The 13,566-nt window shown below is 38.8% G+C and overlaps 1 protein-coding gene across 3 annotated transcripts in view; it reads left to right on the top strand.

Annotated features, from left to right (window-relative positions):
- The window catches only part of PDZD9 (PDZ domain containing 9), a 365,894-nt gene that overhangs the window by 5,156 nt on the left and 347,172 nt on the right, over positions 1-13,566 (top strand). The window contains exon 5 of one of the 3 annotated variants that reach the window (XR_014254999.1): positions 3,024-3,493. The exons of the other annotated variants lie outside the window; for them this stretch is intronic. The gene's annotated coding sequence lies outside the window, so the exon portion shown is untranslated. Of the gene's footprint in view, positions 1-3,023; positions 3,494-13,566 lie in introns of those variants that run through there. 3 annotated transcript variants of the gene reach the window in all.

Genomic DNA, 13,566 nt, shown 5'->3' with positions numbered 1-13,566 from the left:
TATAACATACCACAGAACCACATCTCTGCTGGCATGAGAGAAGACCACTATTTTATCTTTGCACAACCACAAACTGGTCTGAAAATGAGGAAGAATACTTTTATGAAAGAGAATACTTGAGCAATCAATCAACCTGAAAATCAGACAGAATTAACTCCCTTCTCTGCTGAAAACTGTGATCGATTTTTTAATAGCCACAACTAATGTGAGTTTGTTTTGCAACTTAGCCTGGGATCTTCCTTAAACTTACTGTGTGCATGAATCATTAAATCCAGGAGAAATGCATTTGGTTATTAGAAAACCAAAACCTTAGATTGTGAGAACCCTGCAGTTGTTCCATACAGTTTCCTAAAATTGACAAAGTAAATACTGAAATCAGCTATTAAGCCCTTTTACAATAGAAGCTTTATTTACAAGTTCATTAGATTTCTATGCTCAAGTCTTTCCAAAAAAGTTTTAGATGTGATGGGGCAGGCATCAGAGGCCAGAAGCCTTTCCTCCACCACAGAGACTTTTGTTCTTAGCCAACAGAACTCAGATCCCACCTTCCCCTCATGCCTCCCACTCCAGCCCTGGGGGCGTGGGTCAGGGAAGCCAGCTTTGCTCAGGAACCTCACTAAAGTGAAGTTTGGTATTTGTGAATGTAAAACAGGCTGTTTTCCCTCCAGGAATGGTCCCTTTTATAACCAGAACTATAAATGATATTGGAGCCAAATTTGATCCTTTTCAGATATCTTACAATTTAAACAAATTGTCTTAGGTTAGTTATATGTACTTTTTTTGCTTTCATAAGGAGACATATTTACAGATCATTTTCACCACATCTACAATGCTCATCATGATTATTCAATAGAATAAGTCTCAGGAAAATAAACCTAAGTTACTCCTGTAGGGTTTGATAGTACAATGGATTCATTTTTAGAACCTTCAAACCCCTGTTTGATTCATGGATTGGAATTTCTCCACTATTGTCTATAAATAGCAGCCCATGTCTATAAATACATGGGTGTATTTTCATCTTGACACATGGTAACACATCATATTTGAGGATATCTAACATTTGTTAGCTCTTCTATCCAGTTTGGAACTTATGTCTGTTTGGACACAAGCATCAGGAATAAATTATATTTTTGACATATATATTTAAGGATGTTTCAAGAAAAAAACTTTGTCAGGTTTTTTTGACATGGTAGGTGGTACATGGAGTCAATCATAAAATTGCCTTCAAAAAAATTCTGGAACTAGGGAAATAAAATTGCTGAGAATCACACTTTTTGAAGCATGTACATAATGGATTAGAGCAAGAGATGAAAAGTCATCTTTAAAATAAGGCAGGTCCCCAAGCCAAGACTTGACTACAAATTGGCTGAAGGAAGGTAATAACATATTTTAGAATTAACAGCTCGTTGTGAGTGGAGGGTGGGGAGGATTAGGTCAGCCTTAGGAAATGGAAAGGCAGACTGATTTCACAGTGGACCTCCACCACGAGCCCAGGAGACCAAAGCCTTGTCCATTTTGCTCAATGCAGCAGGAGCCTCTCTGTGTGGATGGAGACGGGTGCTTCCATTTTATCAACTGCCATGACATCATCCATTAACGTTATTCTGAATTGCCATGTCCCTCATTCTATGCCCACCATATCCCTTATATAGGATAAGGGATAGGGGGGAACACAACCATTCATCCCCTGGATAGTTTAGTGTCTCAGTATAGATTAAGATAGATTTGGTGCTTTTTTTTTTTTTTTTGCATTGGTCTGTGAGTTTGATCCATGCTACTGTGCCTGTGAGAGATGATTCCATTCTCAATGTACCAACATATTGTTTCTATACCAAAAAAACCTCAGACTGTGATTAATTTACCTACATTATACTCCCTATGGGAATGGTTATGACCAGCCAGCCTTCCCTCATCCAACAGGTATCAGACTGAAACATGCAATGTATAGGAATGAGGCTTTCTCATATGCCTGTGGTTCTTATTCAAGGTCTCTTATGTCCCACCACACACTCCCAGTCCCTGGTCCCCATATCAGTTTATCCAGCCCTCATCTCTATCATCCAAAACAGGGTGAGCATTTACACCAGGAGGCAGGAAACTCAAATTCTAGTTACAATCCTGATATTTGCCACGTGACCTTGGAAACCACATAACTTTAATCATTTTGTCTGCAAAAATGGAAATTAATAAAGACCACCTGTACATAAAGTCATGGACCTGGATCAGAGACTCTTAAAGTCTCTTCCAGTTACAGGGTCTGTTCCCTTACCTGCTTACTTTCTTTTGTGAATTATAAATTCTGTGGATTTTTCCCAAAGGCTAATATAAACATATCTGTACTTACATAGTATACAAGAGAAGTGGTATAAATTTCTGTGTTTTCCCGCACACTTTAAAAACAAATCTCATAAATTCAGAGTTCGTAACACTCCATAAGATAAATGGGAAACGATTTACTGCAAAATAGTACATACCTGCAACAAAGTGTATAAGTGGAGACATTGTTTTGAGAGTTATGTGCTTGACAAACTGTCAGCTCCTTATGACCTGAAACCAAAATCCTTGCATTTCTTACTCACCCGGCCCATATTCATCACCCTCTCCTTTACCTTCCCCTGCTATTTCATTGTGTGAGGCTTGCCTAGTCCCCTGAGAAATACCTGGAGGAAAAGTACTCTAAAAATGAAAATAGGTGTATTTCTACCACATGAAGTTCTCAATCTGGACCACAGCTTCACTCTTCAAGAAAAAGAGCCTTCCATGAGGGAAGAATTATCAGTATGTCAACCAAATGAAGATATTTCTGAAACGTGATAATAAAGTTCAAAGGATAAAACCAAAAAAAAAAAAAAAAGAAAGAAAGAAAAATAGCTTCCTACAACAGCACTGCAAGAGTATCACGCATGCCACTAACAACAAGGACAGCATGTACTAGGTGCCAGACATTGTGCTAACACTGTTACTCCTCACTACACTCTAACAACGTTCATAATATTGTTATCAAATTTTTTTTTTTTTTACAGAGAAAGAATCTAAGGCACAGAAAGCTTCCACTGCACAGCAGATGAGTGGTTGAAGCATGACTTTAGTCCAGGCAGTCTGATTTCAGAACCCACATTCTTCACACAAAGCTCTACTGCCTCCTGGTGTTTATTAACAGTCCTTGGACCACAAGCATTAGAATCCCCAGTGATGTTGGTTAAATGCAGTTCCTTGGGCCATCCCATGTGGGCTGATTCAGAATCCTGCTGTAAATAGGGAGTTTTCAACATGGCTCACCAGGGAGAAGACAGAGACAAGGTCCTTAGCAGAAGCAATATGTACTTTAATTAAAAGCATTCAAAAGCCATGAAATTATTTTTTAATGAAGCAATTAGTTTTTAAGTGTGCAGATAACCTAAAAGAAGAAAATGACATTTCTAAATAGCAAGTCAAATGGCATTTGTATAATCACTTCAGGACAGCCTTCCAAAAATAAAATGAAAGCAAATTCTATGGTCTGTAAATTTTTTCAAGTCAGGTAATTCACCCTATGTAGTGTACAATTTATGAGTTTTGACAAATGCATACAACTATGTAACCAACACTACAATGAAAATACAGAGTATTTCCATTACCTAAAAAAAATCCCTTTGTCCCCATACAGACTGAAAGTGAGGGGATGGAAAAAGATATTCCATGCAAATGGAAATCAAAAGAAAGCTGGAGTAGCAATACTCATATCAGATAAAATAGACTTTAAAATAAAGAATGTTACAAGAGACAAGGAAGGACACTACATAGTGATCAAGGGATCAATCCAAGAAGAAGATATAACAATTATAAATATATATGCACCCAACATAGGAGCACCTCAATACATAAGGCAAATGCTAACAGCTATAAAAGAGGAAATTGACAACAACGCAATAATAGTGGGGGACGTTAACACCTCTTTTACACCAATGGACAGACCATCCAGACAGAAAATTAATAACGAGGCACAAGCTTTCAATGACACAATAGACCAGATAGATTTAATTGATATTTATAGGACATTCCATCCAAAAACAGCAGATTACACTTTCTTCTCAAGTGCACACGGAACATTCTCCAGGATAGATCACATCTTGGGTCACAAATCCAGCCTCAGTAAATTTACAAAAACTGAAATCATATGAAGCATCTTTTCCGACCACAACACTATGAGATTAGAAATCAATTACAGGGAAAAAAACATAAAAAACACAAACACATGGAGGCTAAATGATACATTACTAAATAACCAAGAGATCACTGAAGAAATCAAAGAGGAAATAAAAAAATACCTAGAGACAAATGACAACAAAAACACCACAATCCAAAACCTTTGGTATGCAGCAAAAGCAGTTCTAAGAGGGAAGTTTATAGCAATACAATCCTACCTCAAGACACAAGAAAAATCCCAAATAAACAATCTAACCTTACACCTAAAGGAACTAGAGAAAGAAGAGCAAGCAAAACCCAAAGTTAGTAGAAGGAAAGAAATCATAAAGATCAGAGCAGAAGTAAATGAAATAGAAACAAAGAAAACAATAGCAAAGATCAATAAAACTAAAAGCTGGTTCTTTGAGAAGATAAACAAAATTGATAAACCTTTAGCCAGATTCATCAAGAAAAAGAGGGAGAGGACTCAATAAAATTAGAAATGAAACAGGAGAAGTTACAATGGACACCGCAGAAATACAAAGCATCCTAAGAGACTACTACAAGCAACTCTATGCCAATAAAATGGACAACCTGGAAGAAAGGGACAAATTCTTAGAAAGGTGTAAGCTTCCAAGACTGAACCAGGAAGAAATAGAAAATATGAACAGACCAATCACAAGTAATGAAATTGAAACTGTGATTAAAAATCTTCCAACAAACAAAAGTCCAGGACCAGATGGCTTCACGGGTGAATTCTATCAAACATTTAGAGAAGAGCTAACACCCATCTTTCTCAAACTCTTCCAAAAAACTGCAGAGGAAGGAACACTCCCAAACTCATTCTATGAGACCACCATCACCCTGATACCAAAACCAGACAAAGATATCACAAAAAAAGAAAATTACAGACCAATCTCACTGATGAACACAGATGCAAAAATCCTCAACAAAACACTAGCAAACAGAATCCAACAGCACATTAAAAGGATCATACACCATGATCAAGTGAGATTTATCCCAGGGATGCAAGGATTTGTCAGTATATGCAAATCAATCAATGTGATACACCATATTAACAATTTAAGGAATAAAAATCATATGATCATCTCAATAGATGCAGAAAAAGCTTTTGACAAAATTCAACACCCATTTATGATAAAAACTCTCCAGAAAATGGGCATAGAGGGAACCTACCTCAACATAATAAAGGCCATATGCAACAAACCCACAGCAAACATCATTCTCAATGGTGAAAAACTGATAGCATTTCCACTAAGATCAGGAACAAGACAAGGATGTCCACTCTTGCCACTCTTATTCAACATAGTTTTGGAAGTCCTAACCATGGCAATCAGAGAAGAAAAAGAAATAAAAGGAATACAAATTGGAAAAGAAGAAGTAAATCTGTCACTGTTTACAGAGGACATAATACTATACATAGATAATCCTAAAGATGCCAGCAGAAAACTACTACAGCTAATCAATGAATTTGGTAAAGTTGCAGGATACAAAATTAATGCACAGAAATCTCTTGCATTCCTATACACTAACAACGAAAGAACAGAAGGAGAAATTAAGGAAACAATCCCATTCACCACTGCAACAAAAAGTATAAAATACCTAGGAATAAACCTATCTAAGGAGGTAAAAGACCTGTACTCAGAAAACTATAAGACACTGTTGAAAGAAATCAAAGATGACACAAACAGATGGAGAGATATACCATGTTCGTGGATTGAAGAATCAATATTGTGAAAATGACTATACTACCCAAAGCAATCTACAGATTCAATGCAATCCCTATCAAATTACCAATGGCATTTTTTACAGAACTAGAACAAAAAAATCTTAAAATTTGTATGGAGACACAAAAGACCCCAAATAGCCAAAGCAATCTTGAGGGGAGAAAACGGAGCTGGAAGAATCAGACTCCCTGACTTCAGACTATACTACAAAGCTACAGGAATCAAGACAATATGGTACTGGCACAAAAACAGAAATATAGATCAATGGAACAGGAGGAAAGCCCAGAGATAAACCCACACACATATGGTCCACTAATCTATGACAAAGGAGACAAGGAGATACAATGGAGAAAAGACAGTCTCTTGAATAAGTGGTGCTGGGAAAACCGGACAGCTACATGTAAAAGAATGAAATTAGAACACTCCCTAACACCATACACAAAAATAAACTCAAAATGGATTTGAGACCTAAATGTAAGACCAGACACTATAAAACTCTTAGAGGAAAACTTAGGAAGAACACCCTTTGACAAAAGTCACAGCAAGATCTTTTTTGACCCACCTCCTAGAGTAATGGAAATAAAAACAAAAATAAATAAATGGGACCTAATAAAACTTAAAAGCTTTTGCACAGCAAAGGAAACTATAAACAAGACGAAAAGACAACCCTTAGAATGGGAGAAAATATTTACAAACAAATCAAAGGACAAAGGAGTAATCTCCAAAATATGTAAACATCTCATGCAGCTCAATATTAAAAAGAGAAGCAACACAATCAAAAAATGGGCAGAAGACCTAAATAGACATTTCTCCAAAGAAGACATACAGATGGCCAAGAGGCACATGAAAAGTTGCTCAACATCACTAATTATTAGAGAAATGCAAATCAAAACTACAATGAGGTATCACCTCACACAGGTCAGAATGCCCATCATCAAAAAAATCTACAAACAATAAATGCTGGAGAGGGTGTGGAGAAAAGGGAACCCTCTTGCACTGTTGGTGGAAATGTAAATTGATACAGCCACTGTGGAGAACAGTATGGAGGTTCCTTAAAAAACTAAAAATAGAATTGCCATATGACCCAGCAATCCCACTACTGGGCATATACCCAGAGAAAACCATAATTCAAAAAAACACATGCACCCCATTGTTCATGCAACAGTATTTACGATAGCCAGGTCATGGAAGCAACCTAAATGCCCATCGACAGACGAATGGATAAAGAAGATGTGGTACATATATACAATGGAATATTACTCAGCCATAAAAAGGAATGAAATTGGGTCATTTGTAGAGACATGGATGGACCTAGAGACTGTCATACAGAGTGAAGTAAGTCAGAAAGAGAAAAACAAATATTGTATATTAACGCATATATGTGGAATCTAGAAAAATGGTACTGATGAACTGGTTTGCAAGGCGGAAATAGAGGCACAGATGTAGAGAACAAGCGTACGGACACCAAGGGGGGATAGCGGGGTGGGTGTGGTGGTGGTGGGATGAACTGGGAGATTGGTATTGACATGTATACACTAATATGTATAAAATAGATAACTAATAAGAACCTGCTGTATAAAAATAAATTAATTAATTTAATTAAATTTTTTTAAAAAATCCCTGTGTCCCTTTGTAGTCAACCCGTCTTCCCAACCTTTAGGCCCTGGCAACCACTAATGTGTTTGCTGCCCTGATAGTTTTGCCTTTTCCAGAATATCAGATAAATGGAATCACGCAGTAGATAATATTTGTCTGGCTTCTTTCAATTAGCATAATGCATTTGACATTCATTCATGCTGTTGTTGGTATCAGTAGCCTGGATGATGGAAATATCTTCCTAACTGGTCTCCTGGCTGCCTCCTTTGTCTCCTTCCAGTTTGTCCCGCACGCTGTTATAGGCTCCCAGCTTAAGTGACTAGGTCCAGTAGCATCACCAAGTGAGACTGGGAATATGAGAGAAGAACAGATTTGGGGGTAAGGGGAAGTATTAGGTTTGGATGTCCAGTATGAAGCGATTGTGAGACATCCAGGAGAGGACTTCCTATAGGCAGCTAGGGGACTCACAGTCTATACCTTAGCTGGGAGCTACAGAGTTGGGTGTCTTCAACAGAGATGAAGTGATCAAGGCCACGAAAAAGAAGAGGGCACACAGGATAGTCAGGACAGAACCTGAAGGCAGAGGGGACAGGGAGAAGACAAAAAAAGACATCCACAGAGTAAAACATAAAGACAAGTTTTAATAAGAGAGCAGATCAACAGTGGATGTGGCTGAGAGGACACAAAATGACTGTCCACTGGGCCTGCAGTTGGGATGTCTTGGGGTTTTGCCAAAGTGGGTTCAGTGGAGGTGGGGGCAGGGGCCAGAGGCAGGGGCTTGTGAGGGAATAGAGCAGAGAACATCAGGTACAAGTTGTCATCAAAGAGTAAACAGGAAAGAGAAAGCAATAAATAGCTAAAAATTAGATTCACAGGGCCATTCTTAAAAGTCCGTATGAATGTAGTGTTTCTACATTATCAGTTAGGTAATGTAGTTTCTTATCAGTTTCTAGTCTTAAAAGGAAAAAACTAGAATGCACAAGGACACACAGACAAGGATATTCACCACAGCACTGTTTTTCCTTATAAATTGGAAACATCCTAAATGATATTCAGTAGGAGAAGGGCCGAACCTCTATACATCGTATGGCATTACATACAACAGTTAAACAAGAAATGATTTATGCACCAAGATGAGAGGTTCATTCAAAATACACGGGCAAGTGACAATGTGATAGTCATTATGCAAATAAGTTATAATCAATACTTTTTAGGGATACATATGTGGATGCATAGATGTATCTGGAAGTGTATACCCTGTATGGATGATGGTAGATACCTCTGGGGAAGGAGAGTGGATATTGGTGGAAGTCAGAGAGGACTTTACAGCCTTATGAATGCATTCTTTAGAATGAAAAGTGTACACAAGTAAGCCGTCAAGGCCAGAAAAGGATGGAAGAGGCAGAGCATGTTTATTGGCCAAGAGAAAGGCACCAGTAACAGAGAAATTAAAGACAGGAGAGAGAAGCTCTAGGTGGGGATAAGATCTCAGAGATAGAAGGATGCATCTTCCTGGGTCCACGGATGGAGGGGAAACTCCTAGAGACTCCAACAGGTAGAAAGGAGATAAGGGTAGGTGTAAAGTAAGGGAAGGGGACACAGACCCAGATCCCTCCAGATGGCTTCAATTTCTAACTAAGTAGGTGACCAAGTTGTCACTAAATATGATAACTATTTAGATGCATGCAGAAAAAAAAAAAGAGGAAGCTGGTTGGGAAGGAAGAGAACTAATGAGCAGGGCTTGGGTTGGAATGAACCACTTACCCCACTAGTTACTTATAACACTGTTGGGGTGGATCTGCCCTGGGTGTGAGGACAGAAAGGTCAGGTGGGGGTAACACCAATCCAGGACCGGGTTTGGGTGCAGGTCCAGCACATGCAGACTGTGTTAAAACGACGAGGTTCAGCTGGAGTAGGGAGAGACCAGGAAGAGAATCTGAGGGATAGGAGAGAAGATGGGATTCAAAAGCCTGGAGGCAACAAGACAACAGAGGAGGACTAGGAAGGGGAGACTGATGGTTAAGGAGGAGCTGGGCTTAATTTCAGAGGCGGGGCAACAAGGACCTACTGCATAGCACAGGGAACTATACTCAACATTTTGTAATAACCTACAAGGGGGAAGAATCTGTAAAAGAGTAGATATATATGTATGTACAACTGAATCACTGTGCTGTACACCTGAAACTTACACAACATTGTAAATCAACTATACTTCAATAAAAAAGAAAATATAAATATTTTAGCTAGAAAAACAATTTCAGAGGTGGGCAGGTGGGGGAATAACCAACCAAGTCCAGAGTGGACATGGCACTGGGTGGGGCTTAAGCAGAGCACAAGAGGCAAGGGTCAGAGTTGAGGTCAAGAAGGCTAAGATGTTGACCCGGTCATCGCATGGACATTAGTGAGCCTCCCAGGAGAGCAGGAGGGTGGGGGAAGGCCGGCCCGAGCCAGGTGCCACCTCAGTGAAGGGAAAGGAACTGATGCGCGTAGAAGCCAGTGCCTTGAAGGAGGGTGAGTGCCGACTTTCCGGTAGAAAAGGAACATTTTGGTGGCATTGGGCTCTGAGGAAGGGAAGGCCCGGCCCTCCTGGCCTGGAGCACGTGAGGTCTGAGAATGAGCTGCTGTGAGCTGGGGCTGCCGGGGAAGCAGAGGTTAAAGAGGCAGCGATGAGGAAAGCTCTCTCTCCACCCTAGGGAGTGTTTAAATGCTGGTGCCTGACCACCCACCACGGCTTCCCCCAGGAGAGGGATTTAGTTTGTCTAAGGTAGAACCTGGATATGGGTGATTTTTAACTTGTGACAATTTGAGACTTCCATAAAATTTGCAAGAATAGTACAAAGAATTCCCCTACACCCTTCTCTCAGATTCCTTAAGGGTTAACATCCAAATCACTCTTCATTACTATCTCCACACACATTTTCCCCAAAGTGTCTGCATTTAAGTGGACGGGAATGCCTCAAACCTCCTGGGTCATGCGCTTATGCTTCCAGGATCAAGAAGCACTGCTTAGTAGAGGAACCCGGAGTGAACAGTATAAAATGGCAAGGAGGTAAAGGTAAAGAAATGTTACAGAAATGAAGGTGGGGTGCCCCCTCACTCAGGCCCAGGGTCTGAGGGCAACATGGACGAGCCCCTGGCTGGCACTGCAGGTCTGCAATGACTTCCTGTAGAATGACCAGGCATCTGAGCCTGGGCCTCACCTGGTCCACCACTGCTGTCACTGCCCATCAATGTCTGGCACTTTCCAGCACCTCCCCTGGGTACAGGGGGATGGGGTCCTGGGTCAGCCAGATCTGTAAGTCAGTGTGGTGGAGCCGTACTTGTCCTGTGACATTGAAGAGCATGGAGCCCTGGGCATCCCGGAACACTGGGTTGCCACTGTGCAGTAATGGCATGGGGGAACAGTCACTGTGTGCATGTGGGCAAACAGGACCCTCTCATTTTTCTGCCAGATGTAAGTCTTTGGCCCAGTCTCCACACAGGACACATTGCTGTTCTGGTCCAGCACATCATGGATGTAGTGGTATGGCTGGATGTGATGATGGACTCTTCAGTTGCCACGGTGACTCATCCAGAAGTGTGGCTGGCTGCAGCAGACTCATCAGATCAGGAAACTCCTTCACCCAGCCCTAGGGATCAGTTCCTGGCAGGACAGGGCCTATTTGTTGTCTTTTTTGATTATAGCCATTCTAAAAGGTGCGAGGTGATATGTGAGGTGGTTTCGACTCACATTTCCCTGATGATTAGTGATGTTGAGCCTCTCTTCATGTGCCTGTTGGCCATCTGTGTGTCTTCTTTGAAAAAATGTCCATTCAGTTCCTCTGCCTATTTTTTAACTGGGTTGTTTGTTTTTTTGATGTTGAGTTGTATGAGTTCTTTGTATATTTTAGATATTAGCCCCTTATTGGATATATCATTTGCAAGTATTTTCTCCCATTCAGTAGGCAGCCTTTTCATTTGTTGATAGTTTCCTTCACTGTGCAAAAGCTTTTTAGTTTGTTGTAGTTCCATTTGTTTATATTTGCTTTTGTTTCCCTTGCCTAGGGAAAGGAAACAAAATATATGTTTTTATATATATATTATATATATAAATATATAATAGTTATATATATATTATATATATAAATATATAATAGTTATATATATTATATATATATTGCTATATATATTATAGCAATATATATCCAAAAATATATATTGCTAAGACTGATGTCAAAGAGCCTTCTGCCTATGTTTTCTTCTGGAATTTTTATGGTTTCAGGTCTTACATTTAAGTCTTTAATCCAATTTGAGTTTATTTTTGTATCTGGCGTGAGAAAGTAGTCCAATTTGAGTCTTTTGCATGTAGCTGCCTGGTTTTCCCAATACCGTTTATTGAAGAGGCTGTTTTTTCCCCATTGTATATTCTTTACACCTTTGTCAAAGATTAATTGCCCATATAAGTGTGGTTCATTTCTGGGCTCTCTATTCTGTTCCATTGATCTATGTGTCCGTTTTTGTACCAGTACCATACTGTTTGATTACTGTAACTTTGTAGTATAGTCTGAAGTCAGGGAGCATGATACCTCCAGTCTTGTTCTTCTGTCTTAAGATTGTTTTGACTATTCGGGGTCTTTTGTGTTTCCATAAATATTTTAGAATTATTTGTTCTAATTCTGTGAAAAATACCATTGGTATTTTGATAGGGATTGCATTGATCTGTAAATTGCCTTGGGTAGTATGGTCACTTTAACAATATTAATTCTTCTAATCTATGAGCAGGGTATATCTTTCCATCTGTTTGTGTCATCTTCAATTTCTTTCATCAGTGTTTTATAGTTTTCCTAGTACAGAATAGTTTTACTCCTTAGATTTATTCCCAGGTGTTGTATACTTTTTGATGCAATGGTAAATGGGATTGTTTTCTCAATTTCTCTTTCTGATAGCTCATTGTTAGTATATAGAAACTCAACATATTTTTGTGTATTAATTTTGTATCCTGCAACTTTACCAAATTCATTGATACGTTTTAGCAATTTTTTGGTGGAGTCTTTAGGATTTTCTATGTACAGTATCATGTCATCTATAGTGACAGTTTTACTTCTTCCTTTCCAATTTGGATTCCTTTTATTTCTTTTTCTTACCTGATTGCTGTGGCCAGGACTTCCAATACTATGTTGAATAAAAGTGGCCGGAGTGGACATCTTTGTCTTGTTCCTGATATTAGAGGAAATGAAGATAATTTCAGCTTTTCACTGTGGAATATGATGTTAGCTCTGGACTTTTCATTTATGACCTTTATTATGTTGAGGTATGTTCCCTCTACACCTGCTTTGTTGAGAGTTTTGATCATAAATGGATGTTGAATTTTGTCAAAAAGCTTTCTCTGCATCTACTGAGGTAATCATATGATTTTTATTCTTCAATTTGTTAATGTGGTGTATCACATTGATTTGCAGATATTGAACTATCCTTGCATTTCTGGGATAAATCCTACTTGATCATGGGTGTACAATCTTTTTAATATATTATTGAATTTGGTTTGCTAATATGTTGTTGAGGATATTTGCATCTATGTTCATCAAGTGAGATTGGCTTATTTTTCTTTTTTTGTGTGATATCTTTGGTTTTGGTATCAGGGTGATGCTGGCCTCTTAGAATGAGTTCAAAAGTGTTCCTTCCTCTGCAATTTTTTGGAATAGTTTGAGAAGGGTAAGTGTAAACTCTTCTCTAAATGTTTGATAGAATTCACCTGTGAAGCTGTCTGGTCCTGCATTCTTTTGTTTGCTGGGAGTTTTTAAATTTTCTGATTCAATTTCATTACTGGTAATTGGTCTATTCACATTTTTTATTTCTTCGTGATTCAGTCTTGGGAGATTGTACATTTCTAGGATTTTGTCCATTTTTTTCTGTTGTCCATTATATTGGCATATAGTTGCTCATAGTAAATCTTATGATCCTTTGTATTTCTGTGGTGTCAGTTTTAATTTTTCCTTTTTCATTTCTGATTTTATTGATTTGTGTCCTCTTTTTTTCTTGATTAGTCTGGCTAAAGGTTTATCTTTTCAAAGAACCAGCT

The sequence above is a fragment of the Balaenoptera physalus genome (assembly GCF_965194825.1).
Source record: "Balaenoptera physalus genome assembly, chromosome: 16".
Lineage (NCBI taxonomy): Eukaryota > Metazoa > Chordata > Mammalia > Artiodactyla > Balaenopteridae > Balaenoptera > Balaenoptera physalus.
The sequence above is the reverse complement of the archived record's forward strand: the minus strand, read 5'-3'. Positions and strand labels throughout refer to the sequence as shown.